The sequence below is a fragment of the Athene noctua genome, chromosome 6, assembly GCF_965140245.1.
Source record: "Athene noctua chromosome 6, bAthNoc1.hap1.1, whole genome shotgun sequence".
Classification (NCBI taxonomy): Eukaryota; Metazoa; Chordata; class Aves; order Strigiformes; family Strigidae; genus Athene; species Athene noctua.
In genome coordinates this window covers 20,208,258-20,232,697 of record NC_134042.1, presented here as the reverse complement: position 1 = coordinate 20,232,697, position 24,440 = coordinate 20,208,258, and the positions used below count along the sequence as shown (strand labels likewise).

Below are 24,440 nucleotides of genomic sequence, written 5' to 3'. Positions count from 1 at the left end.
AATTTCCACAAATCAATTCATTTCTCTGCTTTGGACAGCACAGTGGTTGATACTGTTTCATTCATGTTTAAAAGGCAATTCTTGTATCATTTCACTTCAAGGAAGGTTATATAAGAGGGTAAAAAATTACATGAAGAAAATAGATTTGGTCAGAAAACTTGAAAACTAGGGCTCAGATGTAGCAGAAAGGGATATTGAAGGAGTCAAGAATGGGAGTCTGATGGACAGAGGGAGAAAGAACATGGTGAAACACTGTTCCAAGGGAAGCCTGAGACATAAGAAGAATCCCAGCAGAGCAAGTGTGAAGACTTTAGAGGCATAAGCCATCAGCTTGGTTGGAGTCAATAACTAAACTTAAAAGTCTGAGATATCTTACTGTTTATGCAAAAAGCTAGTTAACAATATTGGTGATGCCAGTTTCATTGGCGTGACAGAAGAGGGCAAAAATAATTTTGCTTCTGAAACTATCTATGTTTCCCTGACATACATTTATGTAGTTAATATCGCTCCTATGGACATTTGATCAGACACAGAAGATACTACCTCACCTCTCAGCAAAGATAGAACAGAATGCTCTGGTACAAAGATTTCAATCTGATTACAAACCATTTACTATATTAAATTGCAAAATTATCAGAAATTAAGGGTAAAAACAAAATGTAATTAAATGAACAAAATTAATTACATATCTCTTGATTTCCTTTTACCCTATTTGTTTACCAAAGAAAACATATTTGTCCTCTTCTGAAAGACAAAACGATGCAAAAATGAACAAATGTAATCTTTCCGCACTTCTCTGTTAATGTATACCTCCTATCTAAATTAACATAAAGGGACCAACCCACAAATTCACAGAACACAATTCTAAACAAAATGGCTATACATTCTTTCACATGTTTAGCTTTACAGTAAAATGACAAGAGACAAAAAATGACTGATTTTGAGTTGAAAGGGGAAGAAACCCTGGTCCTACCAACTAGTGGAGATTTTGACCAAATCTCCTTTGATAGGAGTCAACCCTAACCTGTCCAATAAGAAAGAGCCTTAGCCAGACCTATGTGGAAAACTGAAAGTCTGAATGATTCAGAAGAAATCTTTCAGTACATCAGCCTCAAACTTTCTCCCAAAAAAGACTGGAAAACATATTCCAAATGGCAAGTATTTGTTCTCCAACTGTAGATAGATCTGTCTATTAAAAAGGAGTTACTTTTTTTTTCAGGTGTCCAATGTACAATGCAGCATCCTAGAATGGTTTTACTAGGAGTCATTCAGAACATAGATGTGAACTCATAATGACTCCAGCAAAAAGGGGAATTAGTATGTTGATTTGGGCACCTCTGGAATTATTCTGACTGAAAATATGAGTTACTTATTCTGACATTACTTTGTAGAAACATAAAATCTTTCAAACTCAGCTAAACGGTGAAGACCTTGTGAGCAAAGTGTTTTTCCAAAGTTTAATTTGGGAAGTTAATTGAAGAAGCTGACAAATAAGACTTATTAGAGTCCATGTCAACATGAACTGTGTGGATGGGTGCCTGTGTATATGCACATGCACATACATACACACACAGAAGAAGTCATACAGTTATTAAACATGTCCTTGCATGTCCCTCTCTAACATTTACTAGACTTTTTTTTCCAGTTTAAATAAGCTTTTTCAAGCTGCCCCTCTGTTTGGCCCTCTGAGTTCACCAACATACAAAAACTTTGAATTATGGAAAACTGAAAACAAATTACTTGTTGTTAGCTTGAATATATTAATTAATTTATAGAAATATTTAACTTAAATTTACTGAAAGAGTACAGATGTCTGTCATCTATGCTGTACTGCAAAGCCTTTCCAAAATATTTTCTACATCATACAGTGTAATTAAAGGTAGCTATGATGGCGCTGGCTTGAAAAAAAGTTTAAAAACAGTTAAGACAGGATAAGCACTTCAGAAAGAAATGGTTAGTCTGTAGTTACATTAAAACTATTTAGGGTTTCATATGACTAGACTTCAGCATGTGATTCTTAAACTATTTGAAAGTCTTTGACCATTATATTAAAAATTATCTGATTATATTCTTTGTGAATTTTTCTTCTATTATAAAACCCTTTTATTAAAAAACTCTTGTCTTAAGGAATTATTTTCATATGAAAACTTAAAGAATAGCAAATAAAAATCAATTCATTTTGAGGACTTGACTTTTGGGTCATTACTTAAGTTTTTTGGATCATATAAAATTTTGGAATGCAGTGTGAACTACTTTTATGGTTCGGGAAGTTATCTAATGTATGTAGAAGAGCATTCAAGAAAATATATGCTATGTCATCAGCAAATACAGAAAACAGAAATCAAATATCAGGGAGAGGAGAAGAGTCTTTCCACAAATCCACATAGGAAACATGTACCATCTTTGTATGAGGGTCTCTCACCTGACTGCAGAGGTAAAATAAATCTGATAGCAGAAAATGAAGACTTCTGTATAATAATCTGTAACTGATAAGAGTTCTTCTATGCTACTTAGTTCATTGTAACTCTTCTTTTGGAAAATATCATTCAAATTGAAGAGTTTCTTTAATAGTTCTTGATGTCTGGAGTAATTAAAAGTACATCAAGTTTTAAGAAATATCAGTGCTAAATCCTTTGCCAAAAAAATTTTTGTTGGTGGTGCAATAAATTTCATGTGACATATTATATAAACAAACAAAAACAGGTAAAAAAAAAACCCTAAAAAGTTAAACGTGCACTTTTTCAATATTCTATCCCAAAACTTTTCTGTTCACTCTTAGGTAGGGACGTCAACTCTCACTGTAAAGAACTGTTGTATTTACTTTCATATAATCTCAATGATTTAGATTACCATTTTGAAGTGATGTTCATTTTCTCTTAGGCAACAATGTCAGGATTTATCTTTTTATAATAAAATTCTGAACATAAAAGACAAGACGGCTGCATCTATACATGCGAGTAATATATAGTTCCCTAAACTTTCTTCTGCCTAGCTGATTCAATTTTTGTCCTGAAATTTTGCAAACTGCTTTAGTATTCTTTTGACAGTCCTGAAATTACAAGATATTTGCACCAAAAAATGGCTTGTAAAAAGGATGTGGAGAGCAACCCTATTGTTCTTTTTTTATGTCAGTGAAAAAATAGCACTCATTTCGGTGTTGTCAAAATAATGACAAAGTAAAAAATATTTGAAAATTAAATGGTATTTTTAATTAGATTTAAATCCGGAACATTTAATTTCATTTAAAGCAGAATATGTTTAAATCTGGATGAGGACTTTATTCCATAATAATTCATTCATAGGTGTACCAACGTAATATATGGAACTAAAAACAAATAATAAAGAAATAAATCAGGAAATATCAAAGAACAACAGGGTTTGGTTTTTAAAAAATAGTGATTCTTCAATGCTTCCTAATGTCCCAAAGCTAAAAAATTGTTGATAATACTCTCAAGGACATTGAGACAGGAAAGCTTCAGAAAGGTGACTCAAAAAAAGGATTTTAATAATATTTAATCTGAAAAACTAGGATAAATTGAGCTTATCCCAATTTGTAAAATCATTTTAAATCTGATGCACTGGAAGAGGATAATTTAATTTCAAGGGGTCAGGAGTTTGCCTAGATGTACACTCTGGGTGTATTAAATAGGTGACAAAGTTTGCTTCAAAGTGTATCATAGGGTATTGTGGAATACTCCTGATAAGGCCCAGGGCTGAATACACAATTTTAGATATAGTTTTGTTAAACTTATACAGAGGGCAAATTCATGGCATGGTTTAGGTTACTTCAAAATACCTTAACCTTTTTCTGCAATTACATTTAATCGAGGTACAATTCTGAGTGGGCTTCTTTTAAGAGGTATCTAAGTAAAAAGTTTTGGCCTCCAGAGAAGTGGGCTGTTCTAAGGAATGACTTCCTAGACTAACATTACGGTCAAGGTCTCTGGCAAGATGTTATATAATCTCTTTCTTGGCATGTTTAAAATGTATTAATCCTTTAAAAAAATATAACAGCTGGTGTTCTAAAGATGCCAGCAAAAACTAAGATTCAAAGGGTCAGTCTACACTTGAGCTGGACACATTTTATTCGCAGCTGCTGCAGGAAAACAAAGGTGAACCCAAATGAATCGAGGAGGTTCAATAACAGAGAAACATGAAATTTTTACCTGATGTAAGACTGAACTAATTTCAGATTTGTCCATAATTGGTTTTGATTAAACTCTGCTAACTTTCATAAACTTTTAAGGTAGAGATGAAAGGAAGACAGGTTTTCACTTCCAATACTGAGGTGGTTCTCTGTTCTGCTTTTAGAATATATTTGTTAGTATTGTTTCTCTTAAATACTTATTTTCCATTAAAAAAAAAAAAAAAAAAAAAAGAAAGGAGGGAAACTAGGGCATTGATTTTAGTCAGGCAGAAGCTTTATTAAATTCCCCAAAGTAATAGAGATCTGATTTTCATCCTGTATTTTTCTATGATGTAAGACATTGACTGTTGCCAGGTTCACCTTTTTCCTGATGACACTTAATCCTTATAACTTGTGGCAGAGATTCAAGATCTGAACACAGGTCTTAATGAACAGAAATGCCAATATGTGTTTTTTCTTCAATTCTTTGTTCATACAGACCCTGTAGTAAATTCTGTCAGAGACAATAAATTTGCCATATTTCACTAGCTCTTTTTCCTCAAATTCCCCTTCCCTTACCTGCAATACATAGCAGGTTCTCAGCTTGCAACAGCTTCTACCACGCCAAAAGTTAATCAGAAATCCTATGTTACGTGTGCTCTTGTAAGCAACAGAATTACTACGAGGGCCTTTCTACTTTTGCTGTCAGGCATAGGCTTAAACGAGATGATAGATTTGAAGTTGCTTAAACTTGCTACAGGCATTTTATCCCAACAGTTAGCATCTGTTTCCAGTGAACCATTTTATCAAGGTATTATTTCACTGGAGTGTGAAGTGGCAGAAGTTATCCTCATACAAGCTGTTCAGTTGTAAATGTTAGTTATGTTTACGCTGTTATTGATGTTTGTTTATTTTAAGCATAATTACAAGTTAAAGTATCTAACATCTACATCACAGAATTTTTACAATTTGTTCCCTATAAAGTCATGAAAAACCTTGTCTTGATGGAAGAAGCATAGCTTGATGGAATTATACAGATCTGAAACTCTTGAGATATTCTTCCAAAAGTGCTGATATGCAAACTACCTACTAGAGAAGGGACAACATTTTCAGGAGAGATTTTATTTATTGGATGTTAAGTGCAGAACAGATTACTTTTTTTTTTTTTTTTTTTTTTTTAAGAAGACTAGAAGTGTTTCTAGAAGTGTTACTAGGCAAAAAGAAGTTTCTGAGCAGGAGGCAATTCCTTCATTTGAAATGTTGCTCCTTGAACACAAAGAAATATAGATGTGAAAGGATCAGAAGCAAGCCACACAAACATGCAAACTCTTTTTCTAGTCTGTACGAAAAACACCAGTGCTCTAGTTTACTTGCATAATGTTTCCTTTTCAATTATAGTGCAGTCAAGAAAAGACAGTCACAACTATATTCACACACAATAATATGTGACTTTACTCACCAACAGAAAAAAAAATACATGCTTTTTGTCTGACAAAGCTTTCTTCTGAAATTTCCTGTTCTGAGACTGAAAAAAGTGGTGTTATGAATGGACAGAAAAATCCTCTATGACACCTTTTGAAAAATTTCTTAATTACAAGAGGAGAATCATAATTTCTGCTTCTCAGTTGTCTGGAATTCTCATATTTAATATTCAGTTGTGATTTTGACTTTAAACATTACTTGTATCAGATGCAACAAAGCTTTTTTCCTAGTGCTATCCTGTTAAAGTGGGCGCAGTCACAGTGGAGTCCAGCACACAGACGGTGTTTCAGCAAGTAGATGTTCACTGTGCATGAGCTGATGGTGCAGACAATCAAAAGTCTGGGTCAAGTCATATTAGAGCCTGCATTATGGGGAGATAGTGCTGCTTGTTGATGACATATCATTGAATGCCCCTTGGAAAGAGGGAAAAAAGCTATCTACCTTCCTTAAGTGTCTAGGGAAGGAAGTTGATGTCACTAAACTTTCTATACATGGGAAAAAAAAGTACATGTAGGCTTTTATGGAGTAAGATCTGGAGTATGTTCTTAACTTTGTTCATGTTGAAATATGAGTCCAAAATAAGTCGCCTCCTGGTTTAGACATAACTAGTGTCTGTCAACATAAATGGCTCTAAGCTTTGGTGAATTGCTTGTTTTGTAGATAAAAATAAACGAAAAGCTAAGTGAAAGTTGTCTAACCTACTTTGGTAAATTCAGCTTCTTTAATGTTAGTCAAAAGTCTGGAGACCTTACCTGTCCCCCTGAAGAAAGACTACTTTAAAGGAAACTTTCCTTTTCATGTTATCATTTGCTTTTTAAGTAGAACAGCTGGTGAAACTTTGAAAGTGGAACACAGTGGAGCTGAGATGAATAATAAACTAAAAATTGCTTCTAGCCAAAAAAAATAGTTTTAATTCTTTTTTCTTCTTCTTTCTTCTAAGCTTCCATGACTTTAGCTCCTTGTAATTCCCAAAGGACTGAAGATAATGGCCCTCAACACAGATACTGCAGAATGGGTAAGATGCCTGTAATGTATAATTCAGCTCTACTCGTCCAGTCAGTGTTATAAGAAACCTTTTACAAAGAGCTAGTGTTGTTTATTGGTTGTAGCTCCTTTTTTACCTCATGTATGCTAACCTGCACAGGAGAGAATGTCAAAGGGAGTGATGAATAGGCTGGACTCCCCAAGGAATGAAGATTATTTATGAAGTTGCTCCAGTTCAGCAAAAAGTGTAATTCATGTTAAAGTGTGTGACTTAAGCCCAGTGAATTACAAACTTTACTCCAGGAGATGATTTGAAACCTGGAGATCAGAAGAAGGGTGTGACAAGGCAGTGGGTATACTACTTCTTCTAATGAACATTTTCCACCACACACCTAATGGAACCACATCTCCCAAAACTCTCTGTTCAGCTTTCAGATCACAGATATAATCTGTTTTTTCTCACCATTGAGCCATGTCACAACTATCTGTGTAGTGTCAAGCAAGCTCATTTTTGCTCATTAACAAAATTAATTTCTCAGTCTTAAAATGTTTATGAATTATGTGTCTGTCTGAGAAATTATTACAAGACAGTGTATTCTGCAGAGGGTGTTTGCAGATCATCTGGTCTGTGCAATATTTTAGGGTCAAAGACAACAATAGCATTTTATGGAAAAAATTATAAATTTTGAGTATCACCCAAGTTATCACTTGCTGTTCGTTTTCAGACCACAGCTGTCAAATATCAAATCAACACAATAGTGCTAGTGGGAACTCTTTTGGTTGTGACTCGAACCATACAGTCTTATTTCTGTTTCTTCAATGGCTGCCCTATGACAAAACATGTTCTATTCCTCTATAATTTGTTTACTGCAAAGACAGGTAAGGGTCACGAAATTTAAACTTGTCATTAAGTATTTCCACGTTTAGTGAATTTCATTTTAATGAACAGATAACTCTAAAAGTATTAAGGAAAAATAAATGAAACCGGTGACAGATTCACAACAAAGACAGTACTTCATAAAATGGATAGCTATGAGTAACTCTTGAGTTGTCTTGTGGATTTATTTACCTCGATTAAAAGGACATACAGGCAAATTAACAGAATAAATATGGGTCATTGAACACCATGTCATTGTTCTCTTTTCCTTCAGATTCTACATTAGAAAGTTGCAGCGATGGACTATATATAACCTCTGATCATCCCTCAGTCAGCTGACAAACCAGGCATGACGTTTAAGGACAATCATCCAATATGCCACACATAGAAGCCCAGTGCAGGTGTAATTCAGACCCTGTGATTCCTCAGGAAAACGTTTAGGATCACTAGTGGTTTGACATGAAATCTGACCGTGGAATTGGGATTCCGATCCTGCGCCATGTTTTTTCCAGCCTCTTGACATCTAAGACATTCAGAACTAGACTAAACCTTATATTTTCCAGGCAGCTTCGTCCCTTCACGTCTTTCTTTTTCTTTATTATTTCAATTAATTTTCATCATTGCTTTCCTTTTTTTTTTTTTGGAGGGGGAAGAAGAGGGATTTTTTCATTTTTCACCCTTATTTCTTTGAATTTTCAGTCTTCTCTCTTTTGCCCTCACTGGGCCACCTGAGGTGAGGGCACACATTGGTGCCCAAGCAGGCAGGCTCAGCTGATGTCGAGGCAGAGCTCTCAGGTCTCTCCTGAGCATGTGAACTCCTTCTTGGCTGATTGCATTAGGGCAACTGTCAGAAGACGGACAGAACGTGAGAGGTTTTCAAGCATCTCTTCTCTCCACAAAAGTGGCTACAAGACCCTGAAGATTGGAGGATCTGGGACACACAATATTTTGATTATTCTTTTTTCAGTATGGACCAGCAAGAAGCTCATGAAAGATTATGTAACTGAAAAAAATAAATAAACCCTTGACAAACTGTATTTAAGACAACCCTCTAACTGTAAAAGTAATGAAATAATGCACTGATGTTCTCATTCTTAAAAAGTGTACACAGACTAGCATGAATGTTTCAAATCCACTCTGTACAAGCGTAATTTTTAAATTCGTCTTAGCTACTCCTCAAATTCTCTTCTGCTGCAGGACACTCAGAAAAAGAAGAAAGCTAGACAGCAGAGCCTAGAAAGGCTGTTACTGTTCTTATTCAACCAAGGGTTCACAGTTCTAGTACTTTTGTTCCTAATTTATATCCATTCCCTTCTGTGACCAGCTTGCTTGTTGCAACCACCTATTTATGGTTCATAATCCCCTTGGCATTCTATTAGATTTTTCCATGGACGCTAAATGGGTGTGCTCCAGGAGTTCCTCAGAAAGAATATAAAATTATTACTTGCTAATTCATGGGATCATAGAATCATTCAGGTTGGAAAGAACCTTGGGACCATCGAGTCCAACCCTCAGCCCTACTCTACAAAGTTCTCCCCTACACCATATCCCCCAACACCACATCCAAACGACCCTTAAACACATCCAGGGACGGTGACTCCACCACCTCCCTGGGCAGCCTATTCCACTGTCTGACCACTCCTTCTGTGAAAATTTTTTTCTGAATGTCCAGTCTGAACCTCCCCTGTCGCAGTTTAAAGCCTTTTCCTCGTGTTCTGTCACTAATTACATGTTAGAAGAGACCAGCACCAACCTCTCTACAATGTTCTTTCAGGTAGCTGTAGAGAGTGATGAGGTCTCCCCTCAGCCTTCTCCGCCTCAAGCTGAACAGTCCCAGCTCCTTCAATCACTCCTCATAGGATTTATTCTCCAGGCCCTTCACCAGCTTCATTGCCCTCCTCTGCACTCGCTCCAGCACCTCGATATCTCTCTCGTATTGAGGTGCCCAAAACTGGACACAACACTCCCGGTGTGGCCTTGATATTTTAATTAATACATAACTCTCAGTGAGTGTATAAACAAGATCTCATAGTGCTGGAGTTCTGACACATTGAACATCATGAGGTTTTTTAATCATATAAAAAAGAAATAAAGAAACTCTCAGATTATGTATGAAACGTCAGAATTTCAGTAAAAACATGTAATAGATAAGGTTAAGAATGAAATTCTATAGTAGGAGGGATTTTATCTGGAATGCGTTTCTATATTTTCGTGCAACTGATATATAAATAGCATACCAAAGATAGAAATATCCTTTAAATTTTGTTGGAAATATACACACCTTTTTATAAAGTTTGAGGAATTCACCTAATATTGAAAGAGGATGATTGTTAGGAATCCTTAATAATGAAAATTTTCAGAAATTATAAGCTTTATTTACTCTTTTTGAAACAAGAAAATGCTGACAAAAATATTATATTCATGTCTAGTAAGTACTGCTCTAATTTTTTATTGCCTCTATAACTGCTAGCAATGCAAAAATAAATCCAAAGATTGTTCAATCCCTTTTGGGCAGACGGCATGATAAACACTTTTTTTAAATGTGCAACTTACTGCAATCTCTGGTTGGAATAATGAAATAAAACCTTAAAATTAAAGCATTTTTTTCAGCTTCTTACACAACATGTAAAAAAGTGTTAAGTCACAAGTCACAAGGTAAGATTCATATTTCCATTCCCACAAGAACTATCAAAACTCTGGCTAATTTAATATTAGCTCACAGTTCTCTGGTCTGAAGCCCCTACACTAAGAATTCTCCAAGCCCTTCACTGGGACATTACATAATCTGTCTTCCATCAGAGCTGAACTCAGGGATTTCTAGCATCAACAAATTAAACCAAATGTCATACAGCTGTCTTGCCTAACACTCTTCCTCAATGGGGAGCCTAGTAAGCTCACTTCAGCTGAAATAACCCCCCCTAAGATCATTGCACGGTTTCAGACATGCAAACAGGCAGAAAAGCAAGGTCAAGCCACAGAACACCAAATTATTTTCAGTCTTGAGACAAAATTTCATGCGTAATAATGCTGACAGATTCTTTTTTTTTTTCTCCTACAACACAGAGAACAACTGTAATTCACCAATTATTCACTGTAATTCACCTAATGCATCAATATCTGTGTTCATTAAATGAAGAGATGATAAATTTAAGTAAGAAGAGGGACAGGCTCTTTTTATTTTCATCCTTTTGAAATGGGCTGCAGCAACATTGTGTCTGACGTGAACCAACCTAATTCCATCTTTGAGGTTTGCTTGTTCTTTCTTATCTAGACAAACATAAAAGAATAGAGGGTTTTGGACCCTTTAGTTCTAGTGACTATAACTAACTATACTACTGTATTCTTTAGTACTCTAACCCTTAATGGCTTTTAGAGTATGAGTTAACAGGATCTATTAAGTTGCTGCAGTCACTTAAGTGTGAACAGGGAGAAGTCAGAGTATGTGTTACACTGTAAAAGACAATAATAGTATAATCTGTGTGGTGACTTTTCATATAAATCTAGGGACACCTTACTGCAAATGAAAATAGCTGGTAGTTAAATTCTGTCATTGAGGTTCTAGGAGTCCTGAAAAAATCACTGGGGGTGATATTTTCAAATTATTGCACCTATGGGTAAAATTTCCAGAAGACTTTATGCATTTTTGAAATTGAATTTACATTTGAAAAATTGCATGGATGTTAAAATCTCATTGCAGTTCAATAACACATATGCTCCTCAGTTAATTGTACCCAAAAAGAGAATATGGGGTCTTAAGCCAAGTAGATAATTTTGGAAATTTTGCTTTTAATATAAACCAAAATCTAAACACCAAATACATTTTTGTGTAGGAGAACTATTGATATAGAAGATGATATTTGGCCACTACTTTAAAAAATATTACCCTCTTTCCCCAACCCTGAGTTCATCATCTCTAATTTTGAGATATACAATACGTCTATGAGATGCAGTATCTAGAAAACCAAGTATGAACCTGAATGAAACAAAGTATCTAAAATACCGTATGTTTATGTCAGTCCCATATTATATGCAGTAATGTCTTACAAAGTAGACTTGCCCTGTAATGACTGTGATATGATCTTTAAATCATTGATAAAATGTTAGTAATTTGTTATTCATTAAAATGTAACATTTTAACTCCTATTTGAGGCCTACTGAAATGGCTTTTAAGTATTTCTTTATCCAAATATTCAAGTGGTAAATTCTTAAGCACTAGGCAATTCATTTTATCTCTGTCCCTTTTTTATGAAAGCAAGAATGTTTCTGCCGGTGTGTTAAAGAGCTCTGAGATTTTTTTCTCTTGTGCAGCTATGGTGTTTGGCATATATCAAAATGTTGTAAATGAGAAGTGACACTTCCACTGTGCTTTCAGGTAAGCTGTTTCAAAATAACCTAAATAACACTGCATCTCTTGAGACTCTTCTGCTCAAGTGAAAATAAGAGATTCAGGGGGTCGTTCCAGTATTTTATGCCTATGGTGGGGAAGCTGCTTGTCTGAGAACTTAATATTTCTTGTCCATTTTCTTAGAAAGATCAAACTTTAAATCCTGTGTAAGACAGAACACCTGTTTATCCACAAAAACCCTTCCCCATTCATTCATGCAGGCTGATTGTGTATCAGTTCTGAACTTTCTTTCACCAGGAAGGAACTGTGGAAAGTCATTAATGCTTACACGCCCTTCTTGAGGGACATGCTTCAGTCAAATACAAACTGCAGAGCTTCATATGTGAATAACTGAGTGACTTTCTAAAGCCATTGCAAAGCAGATCTCCATACTGAGTACTATTTTCTTTCCCTTGCATCTACTATCACTATAAATAGTTACTTTTGAGAAAATATTCTCATACACAACACTGGATAGCAGTAGCATTTAAGGAGAGTATAAATGCTGACTGAATAAGATATTCTTAGCAGCAGCTGCATGCCAGATATTATAATCTTCATTCATTAGTAAAGTATTAAATTTGTCTAAATAGAGCGTCGCCTAATTAACTGTAATGACAAAAAGGAGTCTTTTAAACTGCATCATCTGAGTTGGCTTCAGGGAGGGATTCCAAACTAGGCTTAAGGTACAGTGCAGAATATTCTACTACAACTCATCTTCTATTGTAATTCAGGTTCCTCTTAAGCTTATTAATGCAGAAGGAATCCTAATGATAATATAATCCTCTTATGTTTGTAATGTTTTTCTACTGCAAGAAGTAGGGTAGAACTGCCACTGTGCTATTTAATGTGTCATTAAACTTGTTTCAAAATAGTGAGAAAAAGAGGTCACATAAGGCATAATTCAGGATTTTGCTTCAACTGTTAAACAAGATTTCCTCCCTGCTTAGATATGGTCAAATAGTCTTTGGGGATCTTGATATCTGAAAGCTCATTGTGAAGGTTTTACTGAGATTATATTCCTAAAACAAATTGGTCTTATAGAATATGCTACAGCAAATACAAAAATTTTAGTCATGGCTGACACATAGAGTGATGTACCAGTAACCGCTGCCCTCATCAGCAGTCATTGACTGGCATGATAAAACACTTGCTTTGTTTTGAGCATGAGTTATTACATTCATATTTAATGAAGGACTCAACTTTATGCTTAAATTCCACTTAAGCCAAAGTGAGTTAAGCATTTACTGTAATTTAAGGATGTATTTTAATGGGTTTTTGAAGCTGTGGTCAGAATGCATGATTGACAAAACAGATGTCTAGTTAGATAGACTTCTTTATTTTCATTCGTTTCCTTCATCAATGTTTATTTCACCTCTAGAAAATAAACAAAAACGGTGATCACTGTTGTGCTTAAATTTTTTCTTTATTCTTCATCCATACATAATATTATTAAGAACTACAAATATCAGTTTGTATCTCTTTTTAAGCATTTATTATTTTCTTTCTAATTTTTAAAACTCTGGAGTGGGAAATAAATAACCCTGTATTTGCAAGCCACATTTTCTCAAAATCACTTGATTACATTTGTTTATTTTTTAATAGAAAAGAAAGCAAAATTAAAATTTTTCAGAGCACTGCATTTATACAATATATGTGTCCTGCCAAAACATTGAAAACAGTAAAGAAAGTTAAGGGTGTATACCATCATGCAAGAAATTTTCATGCTAAAACTACTATTTTATGAGAAAGACACTTCTTAAATTGAATTTTTTGGGGGCTTTTTTGTTGTTTTTTGGGTTGGGGTTGTTTTGGTTTTTTTTGTGGGTTACCATTCACTTTCAACCAGTCTTGAGACCTGCGCTTTCTACATAGTGCATGTAGTGCATATAGTATCTGAAACCTCACTAAAAACATAAAGACATTTTGAATCACAATCTGTAATCATGTAATCATGTCAAAAAGAAGAAAGTAATCTGTGAGCATTCCTGGTTCACTGGTCACTAGATAGTTTCTGTATATGTTCCATCTCTGGAATAGGAACCGGGATGATTTAAGCCAGGCTTCCAAAGGGTTAGTTTCCTATAAATAAATGCTTCAACAGTCATTAACAGATTCCATCTCTTCACCATAAAACTCCCACATGAAAACTGATCAGCTACTTTTAACTTTTTTTTTTTTTTTACTTTTTATTGATCAACTACTTTTAACCTATATATCCAGTCTACTCAGCCACACAGATCCCCAATTTCTGAAGCATTCTTATTTGACCATAAAGCTAGACCGTGGAGCAACTGTCTTAACAGTGTTACCAACTGCTTGCCACAAATTACATGCTTTTGGGAGAAGAGCCAAGAATGGTGGCTGAACATTAAGAAGTGAAATCAGCTCAAATGGCCACCTTAGAATTTCTGGTGGCTGAAAGAAAGGTGTTTCTCTAGCAAGTTAAGGAAATTAAATATTAAAAGTTTAGATGATAATTGAGCTAGTTAGCTTTGAATTAATCCTGAAAAGTTAATTGAATAAAAGCTAAATCTCATTCTATTATTTCTAGCCATGCACTGTAAAAAATAAAGCTCTGCAGGGGGTCTAAAAGAGGTACTAAAAGCAATATCTTTAAGAGAAAAATCATTTTCATCATCTCATTTGTATCAAAGAGTGGTAACTTGCTTCACGTTAGCTTGAAAATACGACTGTGAATATGGAAGGACCCAAGATCTTACACTGGTCATGCTAGGATCATTCAGTGCATTTTGAACTGCTCTACTTAAAACCTAAATTCTTGAGACTTGAACTATTTCTTCTTCATTTTCATTTTGCTCATGATCAGGCATATGTGACTGAGACACATCTGTTGCATATCTGTAAGCAACAGCTCATAATTACTCTCAGAGCATGTCAGAATAATACAAAGACAATCACAAGTTTGTTACTAACACATTAGTAAAGTTTTGCCCTGACATTGGGAAAGCATAATCTGCACAGCTCAATTAAAACAATCCTATTCTCAAATTCACGATTTGGTCAGCAAACTAACCTTGCAGTCTTTATAGTGTGAAATAAAACCTTAAGATCATAAATGCAGCTGGGACACTCACCAGACTATATTGTGTATTTAATTGCTTGCTAGTTGAAAGTAATTGCAATTCAAAACCCAGAGTTCTACTTAAGAGCCTAGATTGGAAAATATGTACAGATACCATGAGGAATATTCCAACACAACATAAATCTGGAAAATTTTAATTTGTCACTAAATTAATTTGTTTGCTATGGTGGTACGGTGCAATCAGAGACAAGTAGCAAAGGGAGATGACATGAGAAGTATGTGTTTCATTTGTAATAACAAGTGACTCTGAGGATCTGTATTACTTGGGTGTCGGAGATAGATCCACATTCCTAAGAACTCAGAGTGCCTTCCTATAGATCTTTTGCATACCCACACAAATACTATCTGCAATTTATGATCCCTGTTCTTTTAATTTCTAAAATAAAGTAAAAAAACGCAACTAAAGGAACAATTTAACTTAAAGTGGAGAACAAACTGCCTGGCACTGGAGGACTATCAAGACCCAGACTGGTGTTCTATAAATATTTTCTAAATGTTCTGGACATACAATCTACACATTGTGTTGAATTTGATCCTGCTTGTTATGTGTTTCATATAATCCCCTGAGAGACAGGCTGTTTAGACATGAATATTGTTCCCAGTAGCATTTAAGCCCTAATTTTAAAATGGGACTGAATTCAAAAGGGGGCATAGGGGACATAGACCATGCAGTGCAGAGATCCGTGAACCGAGTAGGGCTCGTTGGTTCAGTTAAACTCAGTGCCCCAAGTCTGCACTTAGACCATGTCTGGGTCCAGAGCTAGGCTGAGTTCTGAGTTGTTCTCCCATGCAGACATGACTGTGGGTGCATAATTAGCAACTTAAGGAAAATTTAGCTCTTAAGTTCAAAACTGCATTTCTCCAAGCCACCAGTTCAACTGCCACCCAATTTTTGATGTGCTCAGCCTATAGACAACCTACTTTTCAATGCTTAAATCCAGCCTGTGCTCTGAGTTCAACCTCTGCATTAAAAATCCTCAGTCTTTATAGGGACAGGAAGCTTAGTGCTTATCTCAAATCCATATTCCTTAAAGGTCCACAATTTAAATATTTCTGCTTTGTCTCAGGGAGGAACTTGATCCTGTTAACATCCCTTCACATATCTAAGGCACAACTGGTGTTAGGTTCCTTATAAAACACATTGTCAGGTAACATTTTTTTTTTTATAAAAAGGCCTCCATCTCTTCCACCAAAGCACACACTCAGGTTGTGAAAAGAGATAATTAAATTCTAACTGAGATTATTCAGAGCCACACCAGCCCCCACACAAAGCCCTAACTAGCAAACTCTTCTTGGACTAAGGGCACTTTGCACGCTTTCTTTAAAGCTAAGCCACTGTTCAGGATTTATTAGAAAAGCAAAAAGTGATCCATCATCTGCAAAGTATGTAACTAAACTCCCCATGTCAGGGCTTCAAACCTGCTAGATATTTGTATGAATGGCATCAGCAATGGATTAGCTACTACTGTAAGTAGACAGGCATTGCCCCATGTTGCGTAGCTGATATTATCATAGGAAATAAATCAATAGCTAGCACCTACTAGGCTTTCAAGCTATTCGGGCTTCAATTAGCATTAATATTATTTTCTACAGATTCCACGGTTCATTAGCAAGACTTGACAGTCCTGACAGCTGGTGTTTTGGAGCACTCCTGTATAGTATTCTTCAGTGACCTTGATGAACCTTTTAAATCACTTTAACTCTGTTCAGAAGAACAGATTGTCCGTGCTGAATTTATAACCTGCACTGCTACCGAGGCAGGTTTCTTGGCCAGCTTCTGTCTCCCAATTTCTGAACATCTGCTATTCAGAAAATCTAAGTCATCACCTGCATATTGGATGGACTTAAAGGTAACCAAGTTCCTAAGAACAAAATTTGCTTCATTTTCCACAAAATATATCGAGGTTAATATGTATTTTTCTAATTCGTATAGTAGTGCATGTTGTAAAATGAAACTACTGAAAATGAGCTTTTTGGTCATGTAAATATATTAGCACAGTCAGCAATGTCTGAAACTCTTACAGAAGCATTTACTGTCATGCCCTAGAGAAAGTAAAGATTGGTTACTTTACAAGCTTAATTTTTTTGTTTGATTTCACTGTTGTTGTTTCCACATCAGCTAGCAGCATTCCTCCCTGTAATTCTTTCCTGTGAGTCAGACTCAATTTTGTCTGTCACTATAGAGTTAGGATTTTTGGACAACTGCCCAGACCCTCAGCAGAGTCACTTTTCTCCTCTGTCTTTCCAGTATGCACTAAGTGCTCATAAGTCACATTAACTAGAATTGAGGTGAAACAACAAATTAAACAAATAACTATAATGATCAGCAGGGAGAACAGAGACCTGTTTATAATTGCTCAGTTTGCTGAGTACATGGATGTTAACATGACTCACTCTGGGGCAATTATGTTGCAGCTCCTGACAGGTGTGATATGGCAGTGTTGATTTTGGCAGATATCCCTAGTATAACTACTTTAGTTGACCTTGAAAAATATGATGTCAGCATTCACTATTGTGACCCTTCTCTTCTTTGAGAAACTGAACTTTAATCTTTTTGCTCAATATTCCAAAATAATCTCTGATTTACCCAATTTCATTGATATTTTTTGTTTGCATCTTCCCTAGAATCATTGCTGTTACAAACTTTTGCAGACTACCTTGCTTTATAACCCCTTTTCTGGTGTTTAAAAGGGCCTGAAAAGGCATTGGTATGCTACCGTTAATCATCCACATAAAGTATCTCCCACTTCCTTATCCCCAAGAATATGGGTATAAAATTTGAGCATTATTTTAATGATTCATACAATACTCAAAGTCTGAGCTGCTTCCATATGAGCCTGTCCAGTCTGAAAGTCCTGCAGGCTTTACACCTCATCTTTCAGCAGGACTTACTCCTGCAGTCTAATCTCTGTAGCAGATACATACCTTCAGGAGCACATACTTTCAGGGTCAAAGCTCACTTTTATCTGGCTTGAACATTTTTCTGGCACAGCAAGCTTGGATTTATATGCAAAAGACACATGTTAACCGGCCAACTCAGATTTAGAGATTGATTTGGATTCTCACTGTGTTTATGTATTTTTGACAAATATTCTAGAACAGTCCATCCTCATTTTGTGCTAAAACCCAAAATGCAATGCAATTTAAAATAAGAAAATATGACAATGTCATTAGGGTCCAATTAAAAAAAAAAATACAACACTTCCCACTCTTTTTAGTTATCCATATTTATTGCAGGTATTAGTGGATTTCCTTTCACAGTCTTTTCTCCTTTTTGTTCACAAATGTTAACAAAAAAATTTCCTCAAGAATTATCTTTATTCACAGTAACTCAGGGCCTTTGGGTGACATCTTCAATTTCTGTTGAGCAATGTCTAATTGTTCTAATGTCTCAACATTTCCCCATGAATCTCCCAAAGTATCTGGGAGCGCCAGTTACTCATGGTTGTCGCACAATGACATTTCCATTCTCTGTCCAAGTGTCAAGCCCTGGCAGCTTAAACAATTGTCATCAACAAAATTTTGCTGACTTGTACATGAGGATAGTGATTTGGACACCAAGCTAGATCATTTCAAAATGAGCTGGATTGGTAAAGATTGGTGTTTAGCACATCTTAAAAATCAAACACTTTAAATGTATTCCTATTTGGCACTAAATCTAAGGGACAGAAAAGTGTAAACATTCTAGATTTTAAAACTTGGATGCTACACACATTCATTTCAGGAAAATTCAATTAATTGAATGTCAGTGAAAAGCTCCTTCAAATGGGGACATAAACTCAGCTGAAATAAACTCATTTTTCTCACAAGGAAATGTTTGAAGAATATTATTTTTCCTTTGCCAAGTTCTGATACTTATTGACCTTCAGGTGAGTGTGAAGTAGACCGCAGTTATCACTGCAGTTTTGTTATAAAGTTTAGACTCTCGGAAGTGATACAGAATGACCAAATACATTTTGTTCTCCAATTATGAACATGCACTGATTAGAACTCATGAGTAAAATCAAAGACTGATTTCTTCCCTAGTATTCAAAATGTACCAGGATTAAGAACATTCTAATACATAATTTAAAAAAAAAAAAAAATAATTAAAGCATAGATTGGGAACTATGAAAAAAGACAATGAAATTATTCCCCACATTGCTAGCAGAGGTACAAGAAAATTCCACTGTCCAGAGAATGTGGTAAGTGACTTAAGTGAAATGCTTGCCTTACACAGCAGTCTTTCATAGCATGCTATAGCTAGTAATCTACCCAGGACCAGAGCCAAAGAGGGATTAACCCATCACAGAAAGACATTCTATTTTAGGCAGCAGGCACAAATGCCTAGTGACTGAACACACTGAGCTTTGTGCAATATGTCACTGCAGTTTGTTGCTTGATGAAAAAGAATACTACAATTTATCCTAAGCTCATAATTCTGTGTTGATGCATCACACCTCTCAAATTGATGTTAGTGTAGTAAACTGATAAATCAGATGCATCTTCCAAAACCCTTCTTTGCTGAAACTTGCAGTTTAAAAAACACAGCTACAGCTTAACTGCAGTATTCTTTCAGTGTAGGAAGAATCAAATTCTTCCTACCATCTCAGAGGTCCTAATACATATAACAGAGAATCTAATCTAGGTTTTCTAACTGATCAAATTTTTAATTCCTTTATTAAACTGACTATTGAGCCATTGCTACAAGTGACTTTACTCCCCAGAGAACTATGCTTTAGCCCTTGCACTAGAATTCGTTAATCTGATACGGGGATTGGAAAATATTTCTGTGCAAGGGGTATGTTTGCACCCTTTTGAGCTGTTTTCTGTAGCAATGACTAGATGTTTCTGCCTAGTCTTCTTCTACTACCTTTGAAAATGCTGTAGACCTTAGAGTTGCTGGTCACAAGAGCTTCTGTTTGCAAAGCATAACAAGTTAAATTTTTTCACAAGTATTCCCCATCCCTCCAGTTTAAGGGTTTATTTAAGCAGCTGTAGTTTTCCCTTTTATTCGTCAGTAGTATGGCTGATTCAAAACCACGTATTCCAGGATCACAACACATGCTCATGTGCTGTAAGACTGCAGTCATTTTCTTGGAACGCATCACACCTGCCTGTGCCAAGGGGACTGACATAACACTGCAGAGGTTCAAAAAAGCTACTCAGCTATCGAGGGAAATGCTCGTAGTGGGTGGGGAATTATATAACCCTAAAATTCTAGGTATGTTACCTTAAAAGCATTTCTGATCAGTGTTCCCCAGACAATGGGCCAATGAATACAATTTATAGACCCAAAAGTCATCTTGAGAATAAAGTGCTTCATGTTACTTTATAGTGAACATTAACTCCTTCTAATTTATTCTAGTGGTACTTTGCTATTATTGATTTTAAAGCACAGTGAATAGTGTTTTCAGGCATGTGAGTGATCAGTCAAGACCTCTGTCTAAGTTAACTGAAAGTGGCGGACAATTTAAATAAGCCAAAAACTTGAGCTTTTATCTAACTTTATACATCATTAAAATGCGTATGAAAATCATATACACTCATTTTCATATACTTTAAACTATTTTTTCATAAATTAGATCAATTTTCTATAAAGCATTTCGTATTTAATGAAGTAGAAGAATGAACAGCTATTTCCTATTTTGCTTTATCTTTATGAATGGATGTGTGGTACTGTCTTATTTATGGCACATCAATCGGTCTCTGATCTGAACACACAGCTATTTACCTCCTTGTGTAATTCTTCTATTTGTCCAGAATTTGTAGCTCTTCACAGACATTATTGAACTTATCTTTGTATCACTGTGGTGATCTGGTATTCTCGTTATCACATACACAAATATCAGAATTCTGCATGAATTTGGATTCCAAATTTCAAGCACTTCTGCAAAGAATTTATCATTCTGTGCTATCATCTGTGTACAAAACACATGATTTTGCTTTTAATTGCAACTTTAAATGCTCGGTATTTCAATAAAGTTGTCAGCAACTGAATTTACACCTTCAGAAATCAATAATTGCATGTGAAAACACAGTCTAAATTTATACTACAGAGAAAACTGTATGACAGAGGCAAGGATAGAGTCTAATTTCCTACAGCCACTGTCCTTTTCTATTTTTTTTTTTCAATCTTGCCCATTCCACCCTATATATCTCACAAATTCTCCAACAGGTGGAACAGTTATTCCAAATACAGCAAACTAATTCAGCCACAGTACAGATCTACCTGGTGCACTGAAGTAGGCATAGCTGAGGGGAAAATGGTGTGCGATCGTGTCGTTTTGCATCAGAACTCCATAGGTTATAAAACTAGAAGGGCTCATCTTGATCATCTAGTGTGACAGCCTTCATAGGAACAGGCTGTGGGAATGGCTCAGAAAGAATTCTCCTTTTATAATGCATAACTACAGAGGAACAGAATTAAAAATATGAAGGCAACTTTCATTCTGACAGTCCACAATTTTGAATGTTTCTTTTTGCAGTGTAGATATTTTGCAAGAGAAAAAGAAAACTACAACTGTTTCATGTTTAATTCCTAGTTGGTTTTTTTTTCCCCAAATCAATCAGAAATTCCATCAGAATAATCTATAAATATCCTCCTGATCCAATTTCCTTCCCTCAGGGGGGTGTAAAGTACTGGCTTTGCAGTGTGCCAGTGAAGTGACCAGGTCATCTTACTATCGTAGATGCCAAAGGAGGAAGACTATGGAGCCCTGACACCACAGATTAAGATATGTCATTTGTGAGACAGTGAAGGAGGTTATGGGGTGAGATATGAGGCCATGTTTACAGATGGGAAAGAAGCAGAGAGAGAAATTTATTATACTTTTTTCTCTGCATGCCATAGTTACCATGTTCTCAGTCAGTGGCATGTGTTCCTTGGAACAATGCCCACCTCCATAACTATTTTGCCTTTTTATTTACTTATAGACTAAGTACTGCTTCTAAGTCACCCATTTTAGTGGCAAACACCTACGCTACTATATCACTTACAAGTGCCATGTCTCAGCCTCACCTAAGGAGGTATGTGATAGACAGATTGTTTCCCTGTTGATAGTTTGTAGCTAACGAGCAGTAAAACTTGGCAATCTCTCCATATGTATTAAGTATCAAAACTCTCTGTCACTGTCTGGTCAGAATAGGGTGGATTGAGCACTCAGCAAACAGCAGAAGGAATCCCTTCTGCTCTGTGCATCAGCTGAAAGAGTTAATCTGCTGAGGTTCCTCCAACCGAAGGCAACGCCTGGGGAGCGCAGGAGGCAAGGGAGCGCCTGCCTCTGCTGCCTTCCCGTACAGTCACTGCCCTCCCTGCCCCAGTGCCAGCCCTACGTCACACAGCGTGCACTGCACCCCAGGTTTGGACAGTCAGACAGACCTCTTCCTGAGACTCTGAGTGGACTAGTTGCCACAGGAAGTGTTTTTACCTCTAGATGTATGACTTTCTAGAAAGTTATACACAGAAAGTATGGTACAATATTAAAAGCTTGCAGTTGTGGAGCAAATCCTTCTCCCAGACGTACTTGAATACAGCTGGAATTGGATAGTTTGACATTTTTCAGATCTGAGAATGTGCATAATCTATTTCCCTCATGCAAATGTCTCATCTTTTAATCCAGTCATCTGAGAAGTTTGATCCCAACTACGCAGATTTGATTTGCAAAATCAAATGGAAATGGCCAGCACAAACCCCATAGTACTTCAAATATAATTTTACCCACAGTCATCATGCAGTTAATGCTATGAAAATAACAGTGCTGTGTTTGGGGGATGGGTTAAAGCCCTGCCTGAATGTTTCTTACCTAAGAAGGGAAGAGATCTTTCTTATTGCTGCTATTAATCTGACAGCAGAGCTGGAGGGACCAATTCAAATTTAAAAGCTAAATTTAATCTGAAATGATCAATACCCTGGAACTTGTCATGTCCCAAAAGATTAGGCCAAATAGCAGCATCATGTATTCTGAGTTCGTTTTGCAATCCACTGTGTAGTTACTAATTCTATTAGGGAGCGCATATTTCCTCCTCCTCACCCATTTTCAGTAGATAAGCCCATGCTAATGAATTTGACATTCAGTGTTCAGAGAATCAATGGTTAGTAACATACAGAAAAACCTTCTTTGTAACCAACCAAAATTTCACGTCTCTGTCATAAGAGAAAACATTTATTTGTTAATCCAAAAGGGTAATGCCTTTACCATCAGTACGTGAATTTTTAAAGCTAATATTTGTTCTTGACTTACAAATCCTTTAATGGCACAGTGTGCATGAAGCTGTGTACTACAAGCTTAGGGGGCCATCCATCCACACACAGCTTAATTCAAGACCAGGGTCTTAGCTATTTTCTGATCATCACCTAAATAATCATGCATAAACATGCATCTAAAAGTCACCGTGTCACTGGTGCTGGCAGCTCATCTTAGCACAATGTGCAAAAATGAGCTTTGGAATCTGAGCAATGTGACAATCAGTTTAGATTAAGCTTTTTCTAGGGGTTAGACTCTTTTTTTTTCCTATGTTACTGGGGGCTTTTTGTAACCCTGCATTCCTCCTGTATGTCACCTGGTATGAAATGACTGAATTGTGTAAGGAGGGGCTGATTTTTTGGTATTAGTGGCCTACTAAAGCTAGAAGCTAGGAGTCAGCTTGCTACTATGATATTCCATGACACTCTTGACCCTATGGAATCAGATAATTTGTAAAAGTGATGATATTTGTTTCATACTTCATACTTCATACTTCATCTCATCTGGACACTTGCCTTATCTCAGGCCTTGCTCTAGGTACTCCTTTTCACCATAACTTTACTCAACTGAAAGAAAAATGTTATTGTATCCCATGCATAAACAAAACCTGAATGCCTGTTAACAAAACTCAGACAGTGAAGGAATAGAGTTCAAATTTAGCTCTCAGACTTAGTATTTCAAAAATGGAATAGAAATATGGTGTCTTTCTGTGCAGTTGTGACTGTGTTTTAGTAAAATCACAAAACATTTAAATTCTAAAGGGACAGGTACTATGATGCTGTTATTGTGTACTGAGCCATCAGACCTTGGGAGAATCACGCATCATGAGTTATTAGAGACTAGTGATCTATTATTCCTTTTCTTGCTCAGCTAGAAACAGTGGATCAAACACTGGCCCATTTAAAGCAAAACTAACACCATGGTATATGAAAACAGGTTTTCAGGAAAAGGAATAGTTTTAACTATGTACTTTTCTGAATCAGGCCCACAGACATACACTCTTACCCTGTTGAAATTAAAGATTTGACTTCTGTGAGAGAAAAATATTTACACTAAACTGAGATAAAGGAAAATTTACTCCGCCTAATTTAATTGAGTTTCAGCACTTTCAGAATATCAGAAGATTTTCAAAAGTTTCAGAGTCAGTGTACATGTATTTATATTCACCTATCCAAAAAATACATAAATTAAATGACACATGTAAAATATCTGCATATATCTCTAGCTACACAGCAGTCTAACTCTGAATGCAAAGC

General features: G+C 35.9%; 1 long non-coding RNA gene across 1 annotated transcript in view; it reads left to right on the top strand.

Annotated features, from left to right (window-relative positions):
* The window catches only part of LOC141962140 (uncharacterized), a 53,421-nt gene extending 44,872 nt beyond the window's left edge, over positions 1-8,549 (top strand). Inside the window, exons 2-3 of the long non-coding RNA XR_012633872.1 lie at positions 6,549-6,623; positions 7,744-8,549. This is a non-coding gene — a long non-coding RNA (uncharacterized LOC141962140). The remainder of the gene's footprint in view (positions 1-6,548; positions 6,624-7,743) is intronic.
* The last annotated feature ends 15,891 nt before the right edge of the window (positions 8,550-24,440 follow it).